Raw genomic sequence first — 10849 nt, 5'->3', positions numbered from 1 at the left:
TATACCTGCAGAACAGTATCTTAAAAGAAAAAAAAAAAAGGCCTCTGATAAAGGATCCTTCTGTTTATCACCTGCTCTCTGCTTTCCCTCAGGGCTGGTAAGCAGGGCCCTGCTGAGTTTCAGGTCCTCCAGCTGGTACCCAGGTTGCTATGGAGATCCTAGAATTCAAAGAGAGAGGTTGTCTGAGGAGTCCCTGCTTATGGCATGGAAACAGCTCAGTGGGAGCTTCAGCAGATGACACAGATTTTTCCAGAGTTAAAATAAAAGCCCAAGGGAGCAAGGATTCACCTGCTTCTTTTCCAGGCAGAGAAAATCTACTCGTTTAAGAGCTTGTCTCCATTTGACTTTGGCGAATGACCTCAGCTTCCTTTGTGGCTCAGAGAGTAGAGAATCCACCTGTAATATAGGAGACCCAGGTTTGACCCCTGGGTCGGGAAGATCCCCTGGAGAGGGAAATGGCAACCCAGTCCAGTATTCTTGCCCGGGAAATCCCTTGGACAGAGGAGCCTAGAGGGCTACAGTCCACGAGGTCGCAAGAGTCGGGCAAGACTGAAGCGACCGAACAACAGCGTCCAGAATAGGTGAGATGCTCTGCGGTGGTCATTTCTCTTTCCCTCCTTTTTCTTTCTTTCCTTGGCTGTGTCGGGTGCTAGCTGCAGCACGTGGGATCTTTGTCGTGGCATAAAGGCTTCTCTCTAGTTGGGGCAGGGACTCCAGAGCACACTGGCTCAGTAGTTGTAGTGCCCAGGCTGAGTTGCCTCTGTGACATGTGGAATCTTAGCTCCCTAACCAGGGATCGAACCCAGATCCCCTGCATTGGCAGGTGGATTCTTAACCACTGGACCACCAGGGAAGCCCCTCTCTTCTTTAATGAGCATAAATTGCCTTTGAAGTCAGACAGACCTGGGTTTTAATCCTGGTCATTGATGAGCTCTGTAATCCTGAACAAATTACTGAAGCTAAGACTCAGCTTGGGTTTTGGTGAGGAGTGAATGAAATGATACAAGCCAAGGGCTTGAACTTGCTTGGCATACAGTAAGAGCTCAATAGAGAGTGACTGTTAGATTATTACCAGCATTAATTGCCAGAACCCCTCCTACCCTTGAAGGATTTCAGCCTCTGCAACTACAGCAATTAGATGCCTATTTGTCCTCAGGGGAAAGCTGGCAAATATGGATTTGGACTCCTCTTTGTGGACCCACAGTGGCAAATAGGCAGTCACACTGGGAAGGAGAGGTGGTAGAAGGGACTAGGAGGGTCCTGTTCATTTCTGACAAAGATCTGAGAATGGTACACTCTCCGTGGGTCACTGGACTCAGCCCTCTCTTTCCTGATTTTCTTGCTGTCATTTCCCCTCCTCCACATCCACACTGCTTGAGAAGCCTGGCTCCTCAGACTCTGTGTCCAGAGGGGAGGAGGTGCATGTGGGAAAGGTCTGTCTCAGACCAAGATGCCCCCACCCACCCCCCGGGACAGGTGAGCTCTGGAGAAGTCAGAATCCTGACTGCTTGTCACTAAGCCCTTCTTTGCAACCCTGGGTGTTTTCTTGGCCTGTTTGGTGCAATTGTGGAAATGGGCTGGGGTTTCTTTAGCCTAATTTAGCTGCTCAGTTAAAGGAGGAAGGCAGCTAGAGCTTTTGCAGCAAAGAGAAGAAGGAAAAAAAAAACATTTCATCAGAGGAAAGGCGTTACTACAGACTGAGCAGGGTTTCAGAAAGACTCTTGAATCTGGTGGGGCTCACAAACCCTAGGGCAAGGGGGTGTGGGCTGAAGTCCCAGGGCAATGCCACTCCTCCCACATGTTCAGAGCATCAAGCCCATGTGTGTAAGGGCTTCCTGGAGATCCAGTGGTTAGGACTCTGCTTCCACGGTAAGGGGCCCGGGTTTGATCCTTGGTGGAGGAACTAGGATAAGCCCTGCCTGCTATGAGGCATGGCCTTAGCCCCTTGCCTCCCCTCGTCTCCTCAGCCCCTCACAACCTGACTTCTGCCTCCCTGTGCAAGGCCCCAGCTCTGCCAATGCCCTCGCCTCGCCCTCAGCCTCCTTCACCACCTCCTTGAAGGGTTTCACCTCCTGACTGCATCACTTAGACTCTTCCCTGTCTCCCTGAACACTGGCTCACTGGACACTCCATTGATTCCACCTGTCTCACCTAGGAATTCTCTAAAGCTCAGCCCTCATTTTCTTAAGCCGTATCAGCCCATCGCAGATTTATGCTTCCCAGAGACAGTGTGGCCAGAAGCACGCTCGCTCTGAGAGTTATTTGCATAAACCTGTGGGAGCGGATGAATTACCTCTCTGTCTCCTCCACTTCCTGTGGCAGCCACCGTGACACCAGCCTCCCAATCAGGCTGGCTGAAAACCCCGGGGACTGCTTGATCTTGGATTCCTCCTCCTCTTTGTCTCCATGTGCAGAACCAAATTGTCTTCGGCATTTATTCCCTCCCTTCCTCTTCTTGCAGCTGCTTTAGCATTGCTCTTTCTTGCCTGAGATATTACAGTAGCCTCTTTTTCTCATTTTTATTTTACACTGGAATATAGTTGATACACAATGTTGTTAGTTTCAGGTGTACAGCACAAAGTGATTCAGTTACACATAAACATATATCTATTCTTTTTCAAATACAATAGCTTCTTGATGTTTTGTTGCCCAGAGAAGAACCACTTCTCCAGACTTCAAAACTCCTTATTCCCCCATCTTCCTTCCAGGATTTTGTGTCCCAATAGACAGAGATGGAAGGAGAAAGCAAGAGAGGGTCTGGAAGGACAGTGGCTGCAAGAAATAGATGTCTCACCTACAGTTTGTAGGCAGACAGTGGAAAGAGGGAGAGAATGAGGGATGAAAATCTCTGTTCAGTGGAAAATTATAACACATTCTAAAGTAGGAAGTCCACCGTTTTGTATAAAAGGAGACTTTCTCAGGCTTTGATGACACAGGACAGTGTCATGAATTTTATGCCTTTGATTGTACCTTGGCGTCATAAGGCGTTCTGCAAAGCTTTCTTGTGCTAGGAATTTCTAAGGAGGAAACAGCTACAGAGCTGAGAGACGGGGCAAACTAGAAACTGAGGAAAAACCGCTTAGAGTTGGGACAGAGTGGGACTGGGTGTCCAAGGGTCTGGCTAAGGAGGTGGTGCCAGCATGCTGAGAGGCTTTTGTTCACAGCAGCCTGGAGTGGGAGGTGGGAATGTCACAACAGGGGATCAGCACCTCACGAAGCAAACAAAGATTGTTCGTTTACTTTTCTGTCATGAATCTGGAAATCTGAAAGCATCCACCGCCTATGAGTAGCTGTGTGCCACTTTTATATGGAATTTCATTTCAGTCTCTAAGCCATTGTTCTTAGAACCATTTTGCAGATGTGGAAACTGAGGCTCTTGAGAATTGGCATGACTTATGAAGGCTGGCTTAGGTAGTACAAGACAGAGCTGGGATTTGAATCCAGGATTTCTGACCTCACAATGAGTTCTTGGTGAAAACCCAGGATGAGAGAGGGCCAGCTGTGCATAAGAGCTTCCATAGAACTTAGGGGCATGAATGGGACAGAAGTCACTGAGGCATCTTCAACCCTGGCTCTGACCAGCTCAGGTCCCCTGGGAAACCTAGGGGAACTTAGAGCGGCTCCCAAAGACTCACCCTGGAGGAATGCTTAGGAATGTGCTGAGAAGTCTGTTACAGATAGTAGACTAAGACAGAAAGCGTTACCCAGGCCACAGCGAGCTGCCAGGTTTTATACTCTGTAAAAGCCCCAGTGGGATGGGCTTCCCCCAGTAACTTTCAGGAGCCGCAGAGGCTCATCTGTAAGAGGGAGCAGACCATGGTTGACTGACAGCATGTACAGAACTGGTTACAGAATTCACAGGGCCTTCTGCAAAGTGAAAATGTGTCCTCTTGTTCACTAAGCACTAAGCGCTCCAAGATGGTGACAGCGGAGAACTGAAGCAAGCGTGGGGACCTTATAAGCCTGGGGCTCTGAGCGACTGCGCAGGTCATACATCCTATTATACTTTGTACATGGCTTCACTTCTCACTGCCCTGATCAATGTCTGCGTAGAGGAGTATTCAGAGGGAGACATGCAATGCAGACCAAGGATTCTGCCGTCTCCTTCTTTCCCAAATTCACTCAAAATAGCTGAATTATAACAGCCTCTGTTGATCAAGCAGGCACTGTGGTCCAAGCCCTTGACTGTGCTATCTTTCTTCCCCCACAACACACTTTTCCACCCAAGAAAAGGGAGGCTGTGAGAGGCTGTAAGACCCACAGCCAGCTGGAGGAAAGTCGAGGTTCAAACCTGGGTCTCTGGATTCCAGAGCTCTCCCCACTCCTGTGTGTTGCCTCTGCCTTTGAAGCTAGCAAGAAATGGAGACTTGAGGGGCTTCTGGTCAAGAAAGCTGGTAGTTCCACCTGGGGTCAGTGTGTATCAGATTCCAGCTCTTTATATATCACTTCCATAATTGTTAGCCATATTTTCATTTCACCTATGCTGTTATCTTTCATTAATTCACTTTTTAAAAAATTGCCTCATTATAAAATGTAACTGTGAAATTGTGGGTTTGGTATGCTAGCTATACTTTTTTCCTAATAGACATTAAAATAAACAAACTCTCTCCCATCTATTCTACTTCTATATATATGTCCTTATATGTTCACAGATGTGTGCAATGACACACACAGTACACAAGAACATTCGTTGCAACACTGTCATGAGAGGACGTAATTATAAACAACCAGACCATCTGTCCTTCAGTGGGAAACTGGTTTGAAGCTGGACATCTACACAGTCATAAAAGAGGGAGGAAGTGCTCTATGTCCTGATAAGGAAAAATAGCCCTTAATATTAGTTAAGAGAAAAGAGCAAGATGCAGACCTGTGCATCAAATGGTATGTGCATAAAGGGGAGTGGCCGAGAGGTTAATACCCTGGACGAGGGCATGGCAGTCCACTCCAGTATTCTAGCCTGGAGAATCTCATGGACAAAGGAGCCTGGTGGGCTATGAATGGTCCATAGGGACACAGTGTCAGACATGAATGAAGTGATTTAGTACACATGAACGCATCCAGGGGTTTACATTTGCATATGCTTAAAATATCTTTTGAGAGAATGCCGATAAGTTAGCACAAGTGGTTCCTGGTGCGTGGGAAGTGTTTGGCAGTGATCAGAATAATTTTTCATATTTGTTCATTTTGAACCACGTGAACATGTTACTTGTCCAAAAGTTTTAGTGAATTAAAATAATACAATAATTATGATGATAGAACTGTTTGTCTGCATACTGCCTAAAATCCTCTCATGAGCCATGGATGGCATGCATGTGTCTTTACTCAGGGAATATGGCTCTGATGGGTTTGACTCACATGAATGGAGTGGTGGCCTTGGTAGAACTGTGTCAAGCAGGTGAACTCCTGGACAGGTGTGTCAACCTGAATACTGAGAAGGACACAGAAGAAGCCCATCATTAAGCCAGGTTCTTGAGTCATTAGCTGCTGATCAAGTCCCTGTTGCTGACTGCTCTGAAGCCTAGGAAAGAAGCTAAGCCCGGAGAAGAGGGATTGTGTCCCTTGTGAACGAAATATGAGCTGTGTCTGCTGTGGCTGTTGAAATGTGATCAGGTGGGGAAAAGGACTGAATGAAATGGGGCGCATTCTAGACAGTGTCTTCTTATCTGAGCCAAGCGTTCTGGGGAAAGACGTGAATACCAGCCAGGTCAGAATGGGAGCCCTTCTGAAGGAAGACAGGCACTGTGGATAGCAGAGGATGTGTACAAGAATCTTCCGAGTTAGGGAGCTGGCGCCCATCTCCTGCACTGGTCAACAGAGAGATCACGTGGGTTTCTGTGGGGGTGGTTGAGTCAAGAGCCAACTGATACAAGAGTTGGTTGCACTTCTGTTAGTTTAGATTGCATTAGCTGTTTTGGCAACCATGCAATTCTGTTGACTCATGTTGAGTGTGCAGTCAACTCAAATGGTTAGACGTCTTCAAATACATCCTTCTTAAAGAGCAGTTGCCTTCCTATATTGGGGCAATTGAATCTTCAGGTGTAGGAGTAAATCTTTACATGTCTCCCGTTAAATTACAACTTGGAGTTTTGTGATTCAGTATGAGTCAGGCAATATTCAAATTCTGATTCTGTTATTCTACATGTTGCTAGTCTCTCCAAGCTTTTGAGTCACTTGTAAATCTGATGCAAGTTGTTTATTAAAAGGTTAAAAGCACAAATTGACATTGATGCCTCAAGAAGATTCTAGGGACATAATATTAGGCCAACTAAATCATCTAAATTACTGTGTCTAGGGAATATCTTGGCCAAATACCCTTTTATGTTTGTATATGTACCATCCTGGTTCACCTATCAGGAAAACCTTCTCAAAAAAAGGGAAAGAGTTTGCTTTGGCCCAACTTGTTCTTAGTAAACTCATTCTAGTTTCTAAAATTCCAATTCCCCTTTGTTTCTAAGTGCCTTTGTTTAATATATTTTAGAATTCTTTCCAGGGATCAACTGGTAAGTCTTCGATACCATTTTAAGAATTTATGACTTTTCGACACCTAGGATCACATTTACCCATCCATCCTGGCTTTCTAGCATCAATCCCAGTCTTCATGGTGCTTCAACTGACAAGGTTTTAGGGATCATACAAACGAAATCTCTCTGTTCCTAGAATTCAGTGAATCTGGATTAGATGACTGGAGTTTCCTTAGACCAGCTGTCAGCTTCCTCACCATCCTCTGTCTGGGTCTTCATTCCCTGTATGACTCAGGAACAAAGTCAGAGCTGAGTAGTTCTGCTTTCTTGCCACCATCTGTTGATGTGATGTCATCTGCACCAAGCAGTGACCCTCTATGTTCATCCTCTGACACTAAGGAGCTCTTTGTGTCATCCTTAGTACTTTTTGCAGCTTCAACTCACTCTGGGCTTCAGCTTTCCCTGTACACCTTCTTTGATTTCTGCCAGCATTTGGATTTCTCATTGGTCAGGGACCATGTCATCTATCATTTGTGTGTCTGACTGCTGGAAAGAATTCCCTGTGGGATCCCAATGCCTCTCCACTTCCTTCATCTTTGGTATCTCTGTGTCCCCGGTGGTTGTGTTGATTTCTGAGAATCTTCCATCCCTCTATAGCAATCTGTCATTTTAGAGTCTTGGGAGAGGGGCAAACATCTATTTTTCTTTTTTTTTAAATTAGCCAAGACACTTTATCATTTTTAAATTTTTTAAAGAAAATTATGGCCTGTTTGTGCATGCTCAGCTATGTCTGACTCTTTGCAACCACATGGACTATAACCCGCCAGACTCCTCTGTCCAGAGGATTTCCCAGGCAAGAATAATGGAGTGGGTTGCCGTTTCCTTCTCCAGGGGTTCTTCCTAACCCAGGGATCAAACCTCTGTCTACTGTATGGACATGAAGATTCTTTACCACTGAGCCACCAGGGAAGCCCAGGTACCTGTGTATAAAAGTTCAGAGATGGCAATGATCCTCAAGTCTAGTATGCTTAATATGAGGATGCTTTTAAAGAATAGCCTTATGCATGTCCTCATCTGGATGATAAGATGGATATCTGTAACCAACCAAACTAAATAATTACAGTGACTTTATAAGCATCTTCCACAGCACTGATATTTAGCAGATGTTTTGAGAATCTATTATGTGATAGGCACAAAAGATAACACTGGAAAAGTCAGATGTAGGTCCTATACTCCTGGAGCTTACAGCCTAGCTGGGAAACAGCCACTTAAACAAGTAAATACTATCATGTGTGGCTGAACACGTGGTTGGGGAAGTAGAGAGGCTGCTATGAGAGCACAGGGCAGGAATAATGACCCAGCTGGTGAGTCAGGGAAGGAGAAGACTGGAACTCTATAGTGATGGTAGGCAGAATCCTAAGATGACCCCCAATCCTAAGATGCCTTGTGTAATCCCGTCCCACTGTGTGGGCAGGGACTGAGACTTGCTTCTCACCCACAGACTATGGCAAAGGTGAAGGGACTTTGCAGAAGTAATCAAGGACCCTAAACAGCTGACTTTAATCAAAAGAGAGATTATCCTAGGTGGGCCTAACCTAGTCAAGCAGGCCCTTTAAAAAGGGCTCTAGGCTCAGAGACTCAGTGACGTAGAGACACTCTTTCCGTTGCTGGTCTTGAAGAACTTCAGTTCACTTCAGTTCACTTCATTTGCCCAATTGTGTCCGACTCTTTGCGACCCCATGAATCGCAGCACACCAGGCCTCCCTGTCCATCACCAACTGCCAGAGTCTACCCAAACCCATGCCCATTGAGTCAGTGATGCCATCTAACCATCTCATCCTCTGTCATCCCCTTCTCCTCCTGCCCTCAATTTTTCCCAGCATCAGGGTCTTTTCAAACGAGCCAGCTCTTCGCATCAGGTGGCCAAAGTATTGGAGTTTCAGCTTCAGCATCAGTCCTTCCAATGAACACCCAGGACTGATCTCCTTTAGGATGGACTGGTTGGATCTCCTTGCAGTCCAAGGGACTCTCAAGAGTCTTCTCCAACACCACAGTTCAAAAGCATCAGTTCTTCATCCCTCAGTTTTATTTATAGTCCAACTCTCACATCCATACATGACCACTGGAAAAACTATAAGATGGACCTTTGTTGGCAAAGTAATGTCTCTGCTTTTGAATATGCTGTCTAGGTTGGTCATAACTTTTCTTCCAAGGAGTAAGCGTCTTTTAATTTCTTGGCTGCAATCACCATCTGCAGGGATTTTGGAGCCCAGAAAAATAGTCAGCCACTGTTTCCACTGTTTCCCCATCTATTTCCCATGAAGTGATGGGACCAGATACCATGATCTTAGTTTTCTGAATGTGGAGCTTTAAGCCAACTTTTCTCACTCTCCTCTTTCACTTTCATTAAGAGGCTCTTTAGTTCTTCTTCACTTTCTGCCATAAGGGTTGCTGCTGCTGCTGCTGCTGCTGCTGCTAAGTCGCTTCAGTCATGTCCGACTCTGTGTGACCCCATAGACGGCAGCCCACCAGGCTCTCCCGTCCCTGTGATCCTAAATTTCTACAGCTGCAAGGAAGTGAATTCTGCCAACAATATGAGGGAGCTTAGGAGCAGACTCTTCCCCAGTCAAGATTCCAGGTGAATGCAGCCTGGCCCACACTTTGATCTCAGCCTGGTGGAACCCGAACAGAGGACCAGCCGGGCCTTGCCAGGACACCTGCCCCACGAAAACCGTGAGAGTGAATGTGTATTATTGTAAGTCACTAAGTTTGTGATGACTTTTTCTGCAGAAATAAACTACTAACCTGGTAGGCTAGACAGGACTAACTTATGACATCTTCCTAGAGAAGGAAGGCTTTTAGCATTGAGGGGTTTCAAGCAGCCTTGCTGACTAAGGAGACCCAGACTGAATTTTCTGTGTCCTCCCTGTGAAATTCAGGCCAAGTTCACATGTAATAAATGAGGTCTCCCTGCCCACCTCCGGAGGCTTCCCTGTCTCGAACTCAATGTCAGTGTCTGCGGATGTTAGATTTAAGGATACAGGATGTACATACTCTCCCTACTATTGTAAATGTAGCACATTGTATGCAAATAAGGGTGATAATGACAAACACCTTAAACTATTTTTTCAAGTAGGATTCCGGTTTCTTCATTTTGGTGTGTTTAACCAGTCAGTGGTCTACAGAACACCTGCTATGTGCCTAGAGTGTGAAAGAATGAGGGGAAACTGAGACCTGTTTCCACCCTTTGGGGAGTTTGAGAGAGAAGCTGCCAAAAGTTAGAAGAAGTTGAAGAATTATGAAACGCTAAGGTCTAAAAGTGGGCATACGTGCATGCTCAGTTATGTCCAGCTCTTTGCGACCCATGGACTGTAGCCTGGCAGGCTCCTCTGTCCATGGGGTTTCCAGGCAAGAATACTGGAGTGGGTAGGGAGGAGAAGGTGATTGCTGACTGCCAAGGAATAATGAGAACAATGAGTTTAATTTCAGGGGTCCCTCCCCCCAGAAAAAGGAAAGCCTTAGGTATATTCTTAGCTTCCCGTTGAATGAGTGCAACCAACAGGAGTTTATGATCCATGAGCAAAGCAGATGCAAGTCTTGCTTATATAGAACTTTGAAATAATTTTGCAAACATTGAGCTAAAACTGTGAGATTCAACCAGTGTCTTAATTTATTCAATAAGAGTTTTCTGAACACCTACTATATCAAGTGCTGTGCCAAGAATCGAAAATATAGTGGTATGTCTGTCAGAATGTTTTAAATGAAAAAAAAACAGAAGATACTATTCAAATAGCTTAAACAATAAACAGACTTACTCACCAACAAAGAAATTCTGAGAAAATTAGTTCCAAGATGGGTTAACTTAGGAGCTCATCAACATAATTAAGGATCCAGGTTTTAAGTTTTTCATTCGCTTTTCCTTAAAACAATGGCTTGTTCTTAGCTGGCTTTCCTCATGGTCACAAGATAGCTGCCACTGTTCCAGGTGCAGCTTCATAATACTGTCTAGGGGGAAAATAAGGACTGTGTCTTTTTTCTTCCCATGTGTCTCTTTTTTTCCCCATGTGTCTTTTTTTTAATCAGCAGGGAAAAAATCTTGCTAGAAATCCTCAGCAGCCTTCTCCTAAGGTCTTATTAACTAGAATTCTATCTCACACTTAGGCCTGAACTGGTCAGAACCCCACTCCTTGGGGCGGTGTTGAGAGTTTTATCTCTCCTGAGGCACTTGGCCTCCAGAGAGTGGAGACTTGAACAGAATGGGGGTTCTACCAAAGGAAAAATGGGGAATGAGGAAGGGTGGTTGAGAAGGTCATCTACTAACGGTATCAATGACTACTGTAATACAACTACAAATTGTGACAACACCGTGACCCAAGAGAACTGTGTGC

The 10849-nt window shown here is 45.4% G+C and overlaps 1 protein-coding gene across 4 annotated transcripts in view; it reads left to right on the top strand.

The window, feature by feature from the left end:
- NCF2 (neutrophil cytosolic factor 2) overlaps positions 1–10849 on the top strand; it is a 54888-nt gene continuing 44039 nt past the window's right edge. For 2 of the 4 annotated variants that reach the window (XM_069546262.1, XM_069546259.1), the window contains exon 1: positions 1–581. The gene's annotated coding sequence lies outside the window, so the exon portion shown is untranslated. The remainder of the gene's footprint in view (positions 582–10849) is intronic. The other 2 variants (XM_069546260.1, XM_069546257.1) reach the window with 2 other exon arrangements.

This window comes from Ovis canadensis, chromosome 12, assembly GCF_042477335.2.
Source record: "Ovis canadensis isolate MfBH-ARS-UI-01 breed Bighorn chromosome 12, ARS-UI_OviCan_v2, whole genome shotgun sequence".
Taxonomy (NCBI): Eukaryota; Metazoa; Chordata; class Mammalia; order Artiodactyla; family Bovidae; genus Ovis; species Ovis canadensis.
Note: the sequence above shows the minus strand (reverse complement) of the source record. Positions and strands in the feature narration are given on the sequence as shown.